General features: G+C 37.5%; 1 protein-coding gene across 2 annotated transcripts in view; it reads right to left on the bottom strand.

The window, feature by feature from the left end:
- TSPAN11 (tetraspanin 11) overlaps positions 1-3,125 on the bottom strand; it is a 1,665,259-nt gene extending 1,662,134 nt beyond the window's left edge. The window contains exon 1 of one of the 2 annotated variants that reach the window (XM_044087577.1): positions 2,863-3,125. The gene's annotated coding sequence lies outside the window, so the exon portion shown is untranslated. The remainder of the gene's footprint in view (positions 1-2,862) is intronic. The other variant, XM_044087575.1, reaches the window with a different exon arrangement.
- Positions 3,126-17,923: the final 14,798 nt, after the last annotated feature.

Here is a 17,923-nt window from a genome sequence, read left to right as displayed (position 1 = left end):
GCAAAGAACCAAAACAGGGACAGTTTTTAAATATTGCTCTTACAAACTTAGAAAATTGATAAAACAACAGGTTTTGCATTGGCATAAATTTTATGAAGGGTATAAAGCCTGAAACTCAAATGTCTGTCATTATTTTCTGACATCAGCCCTCAATGATTTGCCAGTGAAAACCACAATTTCAAGGAAATTGACCAAAATATGAGGTAACAATCTGGACATTCTACATAGTTTCAGTTTATTATGCATATATAATAAATTTCAAACAAGCATAGTGTTTCTCATTGTTTATGGCAAAAGGTTCACTACTTCAGTTCCCCTAGAAAAAAAGCAAAAAAAAGAATATTTGTAGAAAAACAGCTTCACCTTCAAGGGTGTTAGGACGAATTAGTATTACTTTTCCTCTGTATAACTCTTTTGTATGCATAACCAGTACAAAAATAGTCAGCTAATTACACTTAAAATGTCACATGTGGCACAAAACAACCATTTATGAAACTACAGACTGTAACAAAATTTACTTTCATATTCTAGCCACTGGGAGACTTTTATGAAGAATGTCTTCTCTTAGGAACATCTCTTTTCTCTAACTTCATAATTCTAGTACTTTTGGCCCTTTACATTTTGCCTGGCTGCCTTCATGGCTAATAAAAAATTCTTTAAAAGGTTTGGTTTCAGTTTATTCTGGGACTCTATGAAACTATAAGAAACATTTGTGGTTAGTCAGTGTTCTACTACATTCTTATAAATTCACTGTTTTTATTCCAGTTATCTGTAGTATTCTGCAAAGGTGAAACTCATGAAGGAAAATGTGTACAGTGTCAGATTAATTTACAGTTTATGAAAAGGAAAACAATTAATAAGCAATGCTGATTTAGTAACCAACATTTGCAGTCATAGATCTCAACCGATCGGAGAAAAATCTCAACAGAGTCAGGGACAATCAGGGACATTTTTTAAATATTTGTACTATTAACCTGAAACGTTTGCAGAATAAGAGAATGTGGATTAATATAGGTATTCTGATGTAAAACATCTATTACTCTGAATTACTATCATTATTTATTGAGGGCAATTCACCACCTTTTCTTCAGCAGTCACCAGTTTTAAGAGGGATTAAGAGGGACAGACCTAAAATCGGAGTCTATATCAGGGACGTCCCTGAAGATCAGGGACAGTTGAGAGGTCTGCCTGCAGACTTAAAGTTTTCTTACTAAATCAAACATAATACAGACTTAAAACTATTTATGACACATTCTAGCATAGTGGTGAGATTGTGTGTGTGTGTGTGTGTGTGTGTGTGTGTGTGTGTGTGTGTGTGTGTGTGTGTGTGTGTGTATGTGCATGCGTGTGTGTGAGAACAACTAGTCAAGATCATAAGTATTCATGCCATCTATGTTCATAATTGTAATAACCTTGACAACTTCAAATGTTGACTGGGTGACTGCAGGGTTACTAATAACTTCTCTAAAATGTTTGGATTCAGCCTCTTGGGAATATCTGACTATGAAAATAAAAAAAACTCTGCTTAGCTGGTTTTCCAATGGATTCCTGTACACTCATTGTTGTTACTTCTATTATCTAGAGTGTTCTGCAAAGATAAAAAAAACACTGAGGAAAACACATATGTAGTCAGTGCTCATTTTAATGTACGGTTTCTACAAAGATAACAATTGATAAACCTTTATCTTAAGCCATCACTTCGTGATATCCTATTTCTTTAACTTTCTACTAGCTGGTCACAGCAACACAAAAGAGGTGAATGGAACTTTTTCAGTACAAGTAAACAGGGAAAGAAATCCTGTCATAGAATTAAATCGATACAGCATGTGGATTGTTCTGGGGTCTGCCCACAGCTGGAATGATTGTTCACTAGGGACTAGTCTTTTGTATAACTTGACCAGCTAATGGTAAACCCAGTACCAGTCTACAAGCACTCAATTATTAATTTTCTAGTACTACTACTAAATGAATTCTGCAATTCAACTGGCTTACAAGGCAGAAATCAAAGATTTAAAAGGCAATTATAACATCTAACTTATATTACTTATGTTGACTAAGACAAGAAATGCCCAGCTAGGAGCTTTGTGAGCATGTCAACTATGAGAAATGAGAAGCTGGTTTTCTGATACATCAAACAAAAGTAACCTTTGCAGTTAGGCAATGGTCTACAAAGTCAGGGTACACCAACAAGGCCAAGCATCATAAGGTAAATTTAAATAGTAACTTGCCACAAGTGATGCTCTAGATATAATAATATGCTAAGGGCGTTTTGCAAGGCACAATGAACAGCCCAGGTATAGTTACATTCTGACAAACACAAGAAGGGAAAATAAGTGTTACATCTGACTCCAGCAGCAGTCCAGATCCAGCTTCTCCTTTCCTTGCAGTATTAGTATTATTATTAGCCTGTCAGCGAACTGACGGGAGTGGAACAGCAGGTGCAAATGCAAAGAGCTGTCTTCTTCTCTTTCACCGTTTATAAGCTAACGTGTGAACACACCATCCTAATTAGAGCAGAAAAGCGACACAACTGTAACCTGTTTACTACCCGCATGAACTAAACTGTTGGCTTCTGTTCCGTAAGAAAAAAAAAATCACACTTGTCTTACTGCGGTGGTATTTACCAAAAGAGAGAAAGAAAGATCAACATGGGAGTACAGGGATGGTCAGTGGAAAGGAATGGCTGAAAAACGAGGGCGGTCCGAATCCATTGAAATTTTCCCTAACAGAGGAAGGCCGTCTCTCAGCTCCAAAGCATTTGGTGAATAAGTTGTATGGGGAGAATGGAAAACAAGAGCCCATTCAGCTGGCACTCTTACTCCCCTCCCCTCCTGCGACAAATAAATGACTGCACGTACTTACCAATGAGTGGTCCCTCCTACAGTACCAATGAGCGGTCCCTGCTACAGTATGGCCCGGGCGCTGCTGCGACTTGGGCCACTGCTGCTGATGTCTGTCTATCTGCACGGACAAGTTACAGCCTTATGCTCCGCCACCCGGCTGGCTGCGCAAGGCTCTCAAAGCCTCCCCTCCTCCCACTCTTCAGGGACTGCAGGTCAGAGAAGGTCAATGAAAGTAAAACAAACTTCCTTGTGAAAACGTCTGTCTTCGCTTCCTGCAGTTTTATTCCATGCAGCGTCCCTGCCGCACTTGGACAATGTGGACCAAGTTTCTTATATCACATCTCTGTGTGCTGCCCAACATCATGGCCCTTTACGTTGTGATAAATAAAATCAAAATGTGTATCCACCGAGCAGAAAGAAAACAGCATATAGCAAATATAGAAACTTTATTATAAGCAAGTCTGTATATAAAATTTTGTGCAGCCTTTTTGCAAATTGTTTTTTGGAAAAGGAAAATATAAGTGAAAAATAACACATGCTTTGATAATTTAAAATTATCTTTACTCAAAATAATGTAGAGATTAATATGACATGGAATAACAGGACCAGCTATATTTCTGGTATGAGGAGAGGAGCTTACTTTATAATAAAGTGAAACAAGTTGTTCTCAGTGACAAATGCTGTGGTCTGGCTACCAAAAAGCAGCATTTCGCTTTTATTAATTAAATGTTCCACACAGGCTGGTCTAATTCACAAAGGGTGTGAGTTCAAATAAAGCCTTGGCTATATTCCTACCATACCTCTCAACCCCTTAGCTCAAGAAATATGGACCATGCCGAAAATAATGGGGATAAACCGTTTACATTTTTGGGTTAGTGGGTCTATCCACCATGGAAAACATTAACATTCAGATTATCAACAGTTAGACATAGTGTGATAGACTATCAGGCAGTAGTAGACCTTTCTAAGCTGATTTAACTTTGGTTAGTTGAAGCAGACCCAAATCTATCTATTTATAATAATCACACGCATACATATACGCACACATACACAAAAACATTTATCTATATCATCTAGTACGCTGAATATGAATCTTCCTTTAATATTCAGACACCCATCGTATAACTGATATATTCTCCTGTTAGTCCAATACATTGAAATTTCTTCCTGCACTTCACAAACTTCAATCCTGTTCATATTAGCAAACCCATTAACAAGCATTGCTGCTTTTTATTACATTTGTCTATCGTCACTATGCAGGGATGTCAAACTAAATCCTAGACCTACTTCACCATCCTTTATCTCATTCGATGCCCAAAGTTTCTTTCCATTGCTCACCTAAATATAGGCAATATTGACAATAAATGGGCTCAACATAATTTCTGGCTACAATGGTACAATCCACAAATTATGACTAAGTGAATCCTGGCTCAATACAAATTCCAGGATCCCTGCTACAGTTTCATATACTTAAGGTTGTTTTGCAAGTTGTTGACCTATGAACTGTAGAGGTGGTGGAACCTTTACTCTAGTCCATTAATCTTTTAATCTTGGCCCATCACTAGTAGCCAAAAGTGACTCTCACAACAAGACATCTCCCGAATTGGTCTATCATAAAATCACTCTTAATAACAACATCAAAATCTTTATTGCCACAGTATATATCCTTCTGCCTCCTACTACACCATCTAACATTCAAAATACCCTTCTTAATATCTGAGAAATAACCAAATACCATAGGCTAATCATATTGGTGATTTCGACTTCACAACTGAGTAAGCAAACAATAACTTCACCAGCTAACTCAGCTCATAAACAAATGGACTAGACCTAATAACATCTCTGGCATTTCCTCTAGTCATGATCTTATTAAATCCACTATTCCTGAATTTCAAATCCTACCACTGTTCCTTAGTAAACATTCCACCTTAGTATCTCACTGGTCATTCAAGACTCCTAAACTCCCACATATGAGATATGACTCCATTCTAGATTATTCCCAACAAAGAGCTACAACTAATCGCCTGATCCCCAGGTTTATTTCTGCACTGATCCCATTTCTGATAAACCCTTTTTCTATAATAATCTCTGCTCTATTCAGACAGCCTCTTTCCTCTAAGATCAGTACAAACTAAAGAAGATAAAACTTCTTGGATCACACCAGATCTAAGACAAATTATTGGTATTAGAGAGAAGTCATGGAAAATATGCAACTCTAACCCAAAAGCCACCACAGACCACACTAATTACCTAGGACATCCCAGAAAACTTGGAGCCTCCATAAAACACCTTAGCACATCCTCAGTCTTTCTTAAATAACAAAATCAAACTCCCCATCTCCGTCTCACCCTCCTCAATGACATTCAACAAATGCTTTCTGATCTCTCTCTCTCTTCTCTGTACTTTCCCGCTTTCACTAACCAGCCTCCACCTTTTATGGGAGTCCCCTTTCATGCTTTAACAAATAAATATCTATTTCACTTTAAAAACATATGAAAAAGATGAATGGAAGAACTGGGACAGAGTCCAAACATATAAGTAAAAAATAAACAGATGTCCACACTGGCTGAAAGGCTTAAATACTTTGATTGCTGAAAAATACAGACCATCAACAAAAACTTAACCTAAAACACAGGGAAAGTGATGTATGTAACAGAAATGAATGTTGTGAATTGCGATGGATTGTTGAATTTATAGCGAATTTTAGTCCAGGTCTTAACAATCATGTTTCTTTGAAACCTATCTTGGAGAAGAGAGGTTTAAATCATTACTTTTATTGGTTTTAATTTTGTCATATGTTTTGTTCTAAGCTTTTTATTGGATGAGCATGTATTTAAATACTGCATTTTAGTTTAATTTTTTTGTTGATGGTCTGAAGAAGCGGAACATCCACAAAAGTGTTTACCTTTTTTATTTTTTGTATTTTTCAGAAAATAAAGTATTTAAGCCTTTCAGCCAGTGTGGATCTCTGTCTATTTTTTACTTCAAAAACATCTCTGCTAAAAATGTCAACAAGCTACATGAATAAACAAAATAGACTTACAACCCCTTCCTCCAACTACTTTAACCAAACTTTCTACAGTACAGTGCCAACATTCTCTCTATCTCATTAGTTTTAATTTTCACCATTTAACTGCATTCATAGTTTCATATATGTTTGAGCATTCTTTGATAGTACCACTTCCTAATGTCCAACACCCCAGCTCTCCAAATGACTACAGACCTATCTCCAACATATATGTCCTCTAGCAAAAATACTTGAAAAAATATTTTTCAACAAATGCTAGAATATATCCAGAAATATAATATCCTTACAGAGAGGCAGCATGGGTTTAGAAATATTGGAGCATTACTACCACTTCCTACTTCACAACATTTACTCAAACATGGAAAAATGCCTGTATACAGGTGTTATATTCCTAGGCCTTACAAAAGCTTTTGACAGTGTTGATCACAATCGAGCCTTGCAAAAACTGTCTCCTTCTGGTTTCTCTAAAAATATCTGCTCTTGATTCAGAAACTACCCAAGTGCACATTTGTAGTTTCCTCAGGCCAAATCATGTTTTCCAGATGTACTCTCTTAACAGATGCTCCTGAAGGTTCTGTACTAGTCTCTTCCCTCTTCTCACTCTTAATTAACAAACCTCCCTCAAGCAACCTACTAATGATACTATTTTAACATACCCACATAAACAGCATTCTTCTGTTCAAAAAACTCTTCAAGCTCACTTTTCAAGTCTTTGGAACTGGCTGGCTTACAACAAATTATAAATTAATGTTAAAAAGCCCAACATCATGTCACTCATAAGTTCAAAAAAGCTTGCCAGTGTTCTCCTGTACCCTATACACATTCATGATCCAAAGGGCATCTCACTTCCATAATCACACAATGCTCTAATGGTATTCTCATTAACCACACTCTCTCCTTCCATTCTCATACATAATTACAATGCCAAAAGGTGGTTCAATCACTAAAACTAGTGGAAAATGTTTCCAGTCTTCCACTCTTCCAATGTAAGAACAGCCGTTGCTATTAATGTTCTCCTTCCAAGACTTGAATACGGGCTCCATATTTTTTTGCTTTCAGCTCTAGTCTAAATTCCTTCTAACTTCAAAAAACAACAACAAAAAAAAATTGAAATCCACATATTTATTCAGCTGTCATCTGAAAGATAACATCACTTTGCCACCAAGGAAAATTCCAACTGACTCCCCATCAGCCTTAGGGCTTCTTTCCTGCTCAGTATCTTGTTTTTTTAAACTTCTTTATAATGCCTACTTTCCTCTTATCTGCAAAGGTCTTTGTATATACATGCCTCCTTATAACTTAATCCTAGGTGAGAACTCATTTTCTAAACTTACACCCATAGCCGGCCTTAGGCATAGGCCAACTAGGCAGCCGCCTAGGGCGCCGCTCCAGCAGGGGCACTTTTCCAGTATTTATTTGGTGTAGGTAGACCAGAATGGGGGCACCGGGTAGTGTGGTGGGGGGCACCATGAAGCCCTTTTGCCTAGGGCACCAGTTGATCTCAGGCCGCTCCTGTTACACCCTCCATTTCTAACTCACTACCATATGAGTTAAAACAGGATAAAACTCTACCTCAGTTCCAAAAACACACAAAACCTCAACTCTTAAAGCAATCAAAACACAGCTACTATATCAATAAGCTTTAAAATAGCCTAAAGTTTTTACAATGCAGTTCTAGTCTTTGTTGCAACTCCTCATTGATGGTAATTCTACTCATTCATTATAACAAAGCCCTAATAGTTAATTACAATTATTTTTTTCTTACAAATTGTGAAGAAATTAGACACTGTCATGTATGCTAGCATGTCTGGCTGAAGTTTCTGTACATGATTTCAGATTAACCTGTGTATTATATGTCCGCATGACTAGCTATGATATTGTAAATAAGTTATTACATGTTGATTTGTGATCTGTTTGTACAGAATGTTTTGAAGACTTAAGCAGTGTTCCTTTAAATTTCTAACTGCTCATATTTGTGAAGATTCTAACTATAGATTTTCTCAGAATCATCTGACCAGCAGATGATGACATCAGAATGGTGTCAGTTGCTATGTGTTACTGTCAGAGGCTGAAAGACAGGGTGGAATTCAAAAAACAGCTGTTGGTTGATTTTCAGAATATGAAATGAAAACTAGAACTGGAACAGTTGTGACAGTTAAGCTAGTCTATAAAAGAGCCTGCTGAAGACAGTTGAAGTTGTTGTTGTCAGTTAACAGTCAGTTACAGTTATACTGTTCAGTGGATACCCAAAAGGACTCACCAAGATCTGTAAGCCCACCTTTGCTCTTTTGTAATAATTTAGTTTAGATCAGGGACAGTGTTCTTTAGTCAGATAGGAATTTATAACTAATCAGTTAGAGTTTTTCCTAAATGTTGGATTTTTGTCCTTCAAGATTGATTTAATTTTCCTGGTGATTGAGCTCTGTTTGTTTATTGGAAATTGTTGCTTTATATTTTTAATAATTTTGCTCATTATTAAATATTTTGTTAACTTACATTGTGGCTGGTCAATTCGTGTTTCCTTTACTGATTTAGAGTGCTTATACCTGCTTTGATAATTCCCGGGCCACTCCAAAATCTTGGCTGTTTTAGTTCATTTGCTATCATTTATTTTAATATCTAATTTTATAATTGGACATCCCTTTAAAAGGGCAAAAAGGCTCTCAGATTGGTGGCAGCGTGTTATTGTATTATTTTGGGGAATGGGCACAGCTGGAAATCTGTGTCAGGCTTTCCCAGAAGCATTTGTGTGAGATTTAATTTATTTAAGTGTGAGTGTATCAGAGGTTTTAAACTGGGATACATTACTCTGAAGTGTGTAATAAGGAGTTACATTAGGGGTGGACAGAAGTATGCAGTCCAATGCCAGGTTATAGACCATGTTCCTGTTATGCTCTTTAGATGAAAATTGTGAAATATTGCTCTGGCTTAAGTGACAGTCTCACACTGGAGTCAGTAGTGATGATTGAAGCTCCTTAGTTAATGACCCAGGATAGTAGGAGACATCACATTATTGTTGGCAGTTTGGTGGGGGTATTGACCAGACATCACATTATTTGGTGGCAGTGGCATGGGATTTTTAATTGGACTTCAGTAGCCTGTGGGTAGTTGTCATTAGGGTCTGCACTCTCAACAGCCATAAAGAAATCATACAGAATCCCAGTCCACCACAGTTTTATTTATCTTTAGTTAGTTAGTCAGGGACAGCAGGCAAAGATGTCAGCAGAAGACTATAGTAAGCTGACAAAGAACTAGATGTCCAAGTGTGAAGCCAGAGGACTGGTGCACGCCAACCTGACTAAGGAAGCTGTGATTTCAGCCTTATTTGCAGCTTCAGCTCAGACCAGGCATTCAGAGGAGATGCAGTTTGGTATTAGGGATCTGCAGCCTGCCAGGATAGCACAGTACCTTTTCTTTACAGGGCCTGAGAATCCGTTTAGAGTTAAGGAGATTGGAACTGCAGACTAGGGAGAAGCAGCACCAGTATGAACTGGAAGACAAACGACGGGAGGCTGAGGACAGAATGTGATGTCATAACTGGAATCAGCAGAGAGACTGAGGTGCTTAGAAGATGAAGAAAACAAGAGGCAGTGCTGGCATGAAGTGGAGCTTCTTACTCTTCAAGAGGGTCATGGCGGTAATGGGGAAGGGAATAACCGAACCCCAGAGGCTGCAAAGGTCAGCAAACTTTTTCCTTAATACAGGGATGGGGATGATTTTGATAGCTTTATTCACACATTTGAGAGGGTATGTAGACAGTATGATGTTGACTGTGAGCTCTGGGTTTGGCTCCTGACTTCCTTACTCCGTGGTAAAGCTGTTCAGGCCATGTCAAAATTGTTTGATGTAGATTGTTTGAATTATGATAAAGTTAAGAACTGTCTAATTGATTGTTTTAAACTAACACCTGAAGCTTATACAAAAAAGTTTCATGAACATAGATGTAAGGCAGATGAAAGTGTACAGGATTATATTGCTGATTTAAGTACTTACTTTCACATATGGCTGAGTGGGTATCAGGTCACCACTTCTGAGGGACTGGCAGACCTTTTGGTGAGGGAACAAGCCCTCAGTACTTTGCCTGATGACATCAGAATCTGACTGGGGAGAAAAGGGAGACTCTACTTAGCAAGCAGAGTACCAATGCATAAGAAAGGAATACCCAATACTGAATGCTGCACATGGACCTAAGGAAACCCATGGGGGCAGTCTAAAACCACTCCAACAGAGTACACTGGTAACAGGGGAAACTAATAATTCAAGTACATGGTAAGGGATTAGATGTTTCAAATGTAACCAGAGGGGCCACATAGCAGTCAAATGTCCATCAAGTCAAAGTGAGAAACAAAAGGTGAGGGAGCCAGCAAGTGGGAATGACAAACTGTCAGTGGTAAGTTGTTTAGAAACAACAGGGGTACCAATCTATCACCAAAATTTATATCCTATCTTAGTAGATGGTAAACAGGTAACTGCTAAGAGGGACACAGCTTCTGATATAACCATTGTGAGGCCTGCAGTGGTTAGAGAAGAGCAGTACTTGCTTGGACAGTCCACTCCAGTCAGAGCTTTGGGAGGGGCTCCATTCCAAATGCTTTGGCTAGGGTTCATCTTGACTGGGGGGTGAAAGAGGAAGCAAGCAGGTAGGCGTGGTTGAGGATATTCCTGCAGATGTCCTGATAGGGGATGACTTTGATGATGCGGTACCTTTTGTGCATGCAGTGACACACAGTCCAGCTTGGAGACAGACATGTAGGTCCAGTAGCCTGGGGGAGACCCAGATCAATCTCATACCTGAAGCTGGGACTGGTGTGGTGGCTGTTTCAGAAAAGGAGCTTTCTCGTAGTAGTAAGTCTGAAAGTGAATCAAAGCTGTAATGTTCCCTTGGACATGGTGACTGCAAGGACAGAGGTGAGTGATAGTATCCAGATTGACAGTGATGAACAGTTTTTGGAAGTCACTAGGCTTTCTGTGGATGGGGAGCTTGGGAGAGTCACAAAGTTGGAGTTGAAACAGGCTCAGTTTATGGACCCTGCATTACAAAACTTGAACAAAATGGCTAAGGAAGCACCTGAGGCTCAAGGAAGAGGGAAGTCTGTATACTGGCACAAAGGTTTGCTGTATAGAGTGGACACCTGAAGGTGGCCTAGAAGATGAGGTAATACAGCAGTTGGTAGTGCCTAGAGCTTACCGTCTGCCACTTTTAGCAATAACACGTTACATCACTTTTCCAGGTCATATGGGTATAAAATGTACTAAGAAATGTATTATGCACCATTTTTATTGGCCTGGAATTACAAAGGATGTGGTAGGATATTGTAGGACTTGTGAACAGTACCAAAAAGTTGGCAAGGCAGGGGACAAGGTTAAGGATCAATGAATGCCTTTGCCTGTTATCACAAAGGCATTTCAGAGGGTGGCCATGGATATTGTGAGACCCCTGAGTACTCCCAGGTTCTACAGGGAAGAACTATATTCTGGTGGTAGTGGATTATGCTACCAGATACCCTGAAGTGGTAACTCTGTTGTCTATTGAGACAGAAAAGGTGGCAAATGCATTGGTAGAAATTTTCAGCAGGGTAGGTTTTCCTAGGGAGATACGACTGATCAAGGTGCCAAATTCATGTTAGACCTGCTGACTTGTTTGTGGAAGCATTGTGGGGTGAAACATCTAAAAAATACCCCCTACCATCCCCAGACTAATGGTCTTGTGGAGGTTACACTCTACATTAAATATTATGCTATGGGCATTTGTAGACCAGTTTTAAAGGGAATGAGACAAGTATTTACCCCATCTAATATTTGCGTACAGGGAAGCACCACAGGAATTGACAGGTTTCTCAACCTTTGAGTTGTTATACATCCATAGGGTGAGGGGGCCTTTATATATGATCCAAGATGAGTGGGAAGGTGAGACTGAATCTCACAAGGAGTCTGTTGTGGCATACGCCCTTAACTTCAGGACAAGACTTAAAGAGCTTATGGGTTTGGCCCAAGGGAACTTAGCATTAGCCCAACAGCAGAAAAAGGTTTTGTACGAAAGGAATGCTCGTGCCTGAGAGTATGCTGAGGGACAGAAGGTTATGGTACTTGTTCCTGTCAGACAGAACAAATTACAAGCATCTTGGGAGGGACTCTTTGAAGTGGTAAGGAAAGTCACTGATGTGAACTACATGGTAAACCTGGTAGGTAGGAGACAGGGGCACAAATTGTACCATGTCAATATGATGAAACCTTATTATGATAGGGAGGCCCTAGTACTGAGTATTCACAGTGGATAGCAGGAGGAGTCTGAAGGGGATATGGTAACCGATCTTCTTGGTGAGGCTAGGACTGACACCTCTATGGAAGAGATAGCCATATCACAGCAGTTAACAGCTACTCAAATCCAAGAGATAAGAACAGCATTGCAGGAATTTGAGGACATGTTCACAGCAAAACCTGGGTGTACTGACTTTGTGCAACACCATATGGACAGAGAACCCCAACAACCTATCAAGCAGGTTTCTTATAGAGGGCCTGAGAGAGTTAAACTCTGAAGGAGGAGATAAGGGAAATGCTAGAACTGGGGGTAATTCAGGAATCCAATTGTCCCTGTGCTTCTCGAGTAGTGCTGGTACCAAAGAAGGATGGTGGTGTTAGGTTCTGTGTAGACTATAGAAATTAAACAGTTTTACAAAGTCAGATCCACACCCCATGTTGAGAACAGATGAAGCTTTAGAACAGGTGGGTGGGGCTAGGTATCTGACCACTGTTGAACTGACCAAGGGATACTGGCAGGTACCCTTGGCTCCCATTGCTAGAGAGAGGTCAGCTTTTGTAACTCCTTTTGGATTATATGAATTTGCAAGGATGCCCTTTGGAATGAAAAATGCCCCAGCAACTTTCCAAAGACTGGTAGATTGTGTCTTAATAGGAGCAGGAGACTATGCTCTGGCATACTTGGATGGCATTGCTATTATAGCCATTCCTGGCAAGAGTACCTTAAACATGTTGGGGAGGTACTGGGTAGATTACAAATGACAGAATTAGCCATTAAACCCAGTAAGTGTCAGGTGGGTATGGCAGAGGTCAGTTATTTAGGACACAGAGTGGGGAGTGGTAAGATTAGGCCAGAACCTGCCAAAGTGGAAGCTATTCAAGCGTGGCCATTTCCTGTTACTAAAAAGGAAGTGAGAGCATTTCTAGGGACAGTGGGGTACTATGGAAAATTTGTGCCCAATTATATTACAATAGCTACACCCCTTACTGACCTAACTAGTTCAAATAAACCAGATAAGGTAGTCTGATCCACAGATTGTGAACAGACATTCCAAAAACTTAAAGAGATTTTGGGAGGACCCCTGTGTTAGTTAGCCCAAATTATAGTAAATAATTTGTTGTGCAAGTAGATGCTTCAAATTATGGGGTTTAGGCTGTACTTAGCTAAGTGTCTTCAGAAGGAGAAGAGCAAAGAGTGGTATAACTTAGCTGTAGACATCAACCTAGGGATGAATGTCATGCAACTGTGGAGAAAGAATGCCTAGTCATAGTATGAGCATTGCAGAAGCTGCAGCCCTATCTTTATGGAAGAAAACTCACTGTACTCACAGATCATAACCCTTTAACATGGCTAAATAGAGTCAGCAAACAAAATTCTAAGTTACTGAGATGGATTCTAGGGCTGCAAGCATATGACATGACAATACAACACAGCAGTGGGGTTAATAATGCCAATACAGATGGACTATCCAGGAGAGGAGTGAGTTGATATTCCCAGACAGACCCATATTTCTCAAGTGTCATTTTCCAAGGGTCACTTGAAAACCATGCTTGAGTGACAGGGGGAGAAATGTGAAGAAATTAGATGCTACCATTTGTGCTGGCATTTTTGGCTGAAGCTTTTGTACATGATTTCAAATTAACCTGTGTATTATATGCCAGCATGACTAGCTATGATATTGTAAATAAGTTCTTACATGTTGATTTCAGTTTTTGTACAGAGTGTTTGGAAGACTTGAGCAGTGTTCCTTTACACATCTAACTGTGCATACTTGTGAAGAAGATTCTAACTGCAGACTGTCTCAGAATCAGCTGATCTGTAGAAGATGTCATCGGAATTTTGACAGTTGCTATGTGTTACTGTCAGAGGCTGAAAGATAGGAAGGAACTTTAGTAAACAGCTGTTGTTTGATTTTCAACATATGAAATGAAAATTAGAACAGGAACAGTTATGATAGTTAAGCTAGTCTATAAATCAGCCTGCTGAAGATAGCTGAAGTTGTTGTCAGTTAACAGCCAGTTACAGTTGTACTGTGCAGTGGATACCCAAAAGGACTCATCAAGAAATTTAAGCCTGCCTGTGCTCTATTGTAATAACTTAGTTTAGATCAGGGACAGTGTTCTTTAGTCAGAAAGGAATTTATAACTAACCAGTTAGAGTTCTTCTAAATGTTTGATTTTTATCCTTTAGTATTGATTTCATTTTCTTGGTGATTGAGTTCTGTTTATTGGAGATTAATGTTTTATATTTTTAATTATTTTGCTCATTATTAAATATTTTTGTTAACTTACATTGTGGCTTGTCAATCAGTGTTTTCTTTAGTGATTTGAGAGTGCTTATACTTGCTTTGAGAATTCCTGGGCCACTCTGATAGCATGGCTGCTTTAGCTCATTTGCTATCATTTGTTTCAATATCTAATTTTTATAATTGGACACCCCTTTAAAACAGCATGGACACTTTCTGATTTTTAGCAGCATGTTACCATATTATTTTGGGGAAGGGGCACAGCTGGAAATCTGTGTCAGACTTTCACAGAAGTGTTTGGATGTATGAGATGTAATTTATTTAAGTGTGAGTTTATCAGATGTCTTAAACTGGGACACATTGCTCTGAAGTGTGTAATAAGTAGTTACATTAGGGGTGGACAGAATTATACCGTCCAATCCAAGGTGCTAGGGTGTTTTCCTGTTGTGCATTTAGGGGAAAATTGTGAAATATTACTCTTGTTTAAGTGACAGTCTCACATTGGAGTCAGTAGTGAGGATTGCACCTTGACCCAGGATAGTAGGGGATGTCACAATATTGTTGGCAGTTTGGTGTGGTATTGTGGTCTGGACATCATACAAGTAATAATTTATTTTTCTCAATGTTTTATTTTCTGCAATGCAGTTATCTTACTCTGCTTAAATATTTTAACTATGTAAATATCTATCTCTTATTGGTTATACACCATTATTCAACTTGTAATCGTATAATGTTAGGTACAATTACTAAATATGTATTTGCCTCTGGCCTAGAACATGGTGGAAAAAGGTCTTTAAACCAGTTCTCTCAACCATTTAACAAAGTAAAAATGTTCTCTCTCTCTATACAAATATCTGTCTGTATATATATATATATATATATATATATATATATATATATATATATACATTTAATACAGATAGATTGAAAAGCACACAGTTTACATTGGCATAATGGTTAATGTCTTCATTTCACAGACACATGGTACAGGGTTTGATTCTAACCATAGTTTATTAGCTAGGCATTTTAGAGTCTACAGACTGATTGCCCAGTATTTATCCATGAACTTATAAAATGCATATCAGCTTTAATCATATCAACAAATACATATCATTAGTAAGACACAGTAAATATAAGGAACTATGGAAAAAAGGTAAGCTGATTAAATTTAACATAAACATAATATAAATAAAAATCAGGAAGCTCAAAAACCTTCTTACTAAAATTTTCCTAACTAGACATATTGTGCATTATTCAGATTATGTACAGCATATTGCTTGAAATTTGACTTGAATTCAGAAGCATTTTCCACCATTCTAATAGCTGGCAGAAGCTCATCACATGAAGACAGGAAGAAAATAAATGATAAATATTATAGTTCTTAATATGGAATTAATACAATAGTAAACAGCCCTTCAGGATTGTTTTCTGCTTTGTACTTTGTCTAGTCATTCTTAAGTAGTCACTTGAAGTATAAAGAACTTTGTAGATACATGATGACTTTTGTTAATTTAATAAACATTTTAAATGCAGGAATAATATCATTGATATGATTAACCAATGTGGTGTGGTCTTATTTATAGGGTAACTTTAATAACTGATCTACAACAGCAGTGCCTGCAAATGAAAAACATTTATTTATTTCAGTGGAAAGGTACCAACACTAGGAGGCCTATATTGGCCTGTCCATATTACTGACTTATATTTATATTTATGTTTGTATTTATAAGACTAAAATAGGTCTGGGAGGATCAATTCTTTACCCCAGTTAACAAACACAAAACAAAATAAAATACTTTACAATAAGGAAACTTGTTCTGTTTCATTTATACCATAATAACTCATATTAGAGAAAACGTTGCTCTTGATATTAGATTGATTCAGAATTTATGTAGTCCATATTGCTACATGCCCTTTAAAATCATAGCATGTTACTACGACCAATAAATTCAGAAGGACAATAGTTTGTCAACATAATGTTAACACATAAAGGTCATTTACCCAATATGGATCTATCCTAGCCAGTAATATGAAGTTATTTTGCTATCAATTTTGAATATAATACTTTTCTATCTTTTTGGTAGGTAATTTTGAAGTAATAACTGTTGCGATTCTGCTATGAAATTATTTAATTAAGCTATGTTCAGTATTCATTTAAATGTAATTCTTGAGGAGTGTCTTAGGTATAAAATATTCCAGAATATAAATGAAAGGCATTGTTGTTAGGAAGGAATAAAATGCATCATCCTAGAAATCCTTTATACACGTTTTAGCCAGACTGATTATTATCATAGGAGACAGCTATATTAAACATCTACACATTTGACTTTAAGATCTAAGCTTCATATAACAAATGATAAAAATGATCTGTAAATGAAATGAAAAATGTGAAAACTTTCTCCTATTAGGGTGAGAAATCATCTTATTGAATATATAGCTAATTCAGACATAACAGAAAGATCTCAAGCAAAGTTGAATCAATCATAATTTAAGATTAAAAATAGGTAATCATTGTTTTTGTTTAAAGAAACAAGTCTTCAGAGTCTATATGCAGTACATGGTATCTATTTAATGATCTTTAATGGATATAAAACTTCTTAAAAACACACAGTAAATTGAGCACAGGGACACTCTGGGTTCTTCCCAGAATTATTACTGGAGTAATGAAAGGAGGTCAGTAAACTTTGTAGATATTTAGAACATACAATTTCAATTGTATCTCTAACACAGCTAGAAATGGAAGAGATACGTATGTAAATGCATTTCAAAGGCAGGATAATTCCATTGTTAATGAATAACAATCTGAAGGTAAGTCTCCTGGCAGAATTTTATGACTTCAGTTATTCATACAATGCCTTTATACTTTCTGTAACCAGTAAATATAGTGTATGATGTTTTATATCTTGGGGCGCCTTTCATGCATAATCAATGCATGTTTTCTAATAACAGTAATTATCATTACACTTCTAGACAAAACATTAGTTGAATTACAGTATTGTCACATTTCATCTTTAATTTTTGCCAATTAGTGTAAGTCATCTTTGTTTTTTTGAATGTGGCATTTTCTATAAAATGTCATGAAAATGCCTGATAATTGTACTTTATATCATATGAACTAAACATTCAAAATTGTAATGGTTAGACTATTACAGCTATATAATTTTAACTTTTGTATAGTAATCCACTGTTTTCAAGACTCTTTCAAGGAATAGTGTATCAACAGGTGGACAAGAGCTACCTATGGGATATGAGGGCAGGAGTACTCCTTTAATGAAGATCAGACATCTTCATGGAATGTGTATGAAATAATTTAGTAGACTACTGATATAGACAATGTGTGTCTAGGTTCTAGGTGGAAACAATTGTGTTTCTTTTTTCTTTTTCTTGCTTGCCCTTCTAAGAGTGGCATGATGTTTACTCTGTTCTACCCAACTCTAGAGTACTAACCCTATGTTTCTGCTTCCTGTAAATATGTACAAAGCTTGTTCATTTTCATCATACAATTAGCTCTCTCATGACCTCTGTCTCCTAGGATGCAGAATCTTCCA

This window comes from Protopterus annectens, chromosome 11.part0 (genome assembly GCF_019279795.1).
Source record: "Protopterus annectens isolate FY-2018-M chromosome 11.part0, PAN1.0, whole genome shotgun sequence".
NCBI lineage: Eukaryota > Metazoa > Chordata > Ceratodontiformes > Protopteridae > Protopterus > Protopterus annectens.
The sequence above is the reverse complement of the archived record's forward strand: the minus strand, read 5'-3'. Positions and strand labels throughout refer to the sequence as shown.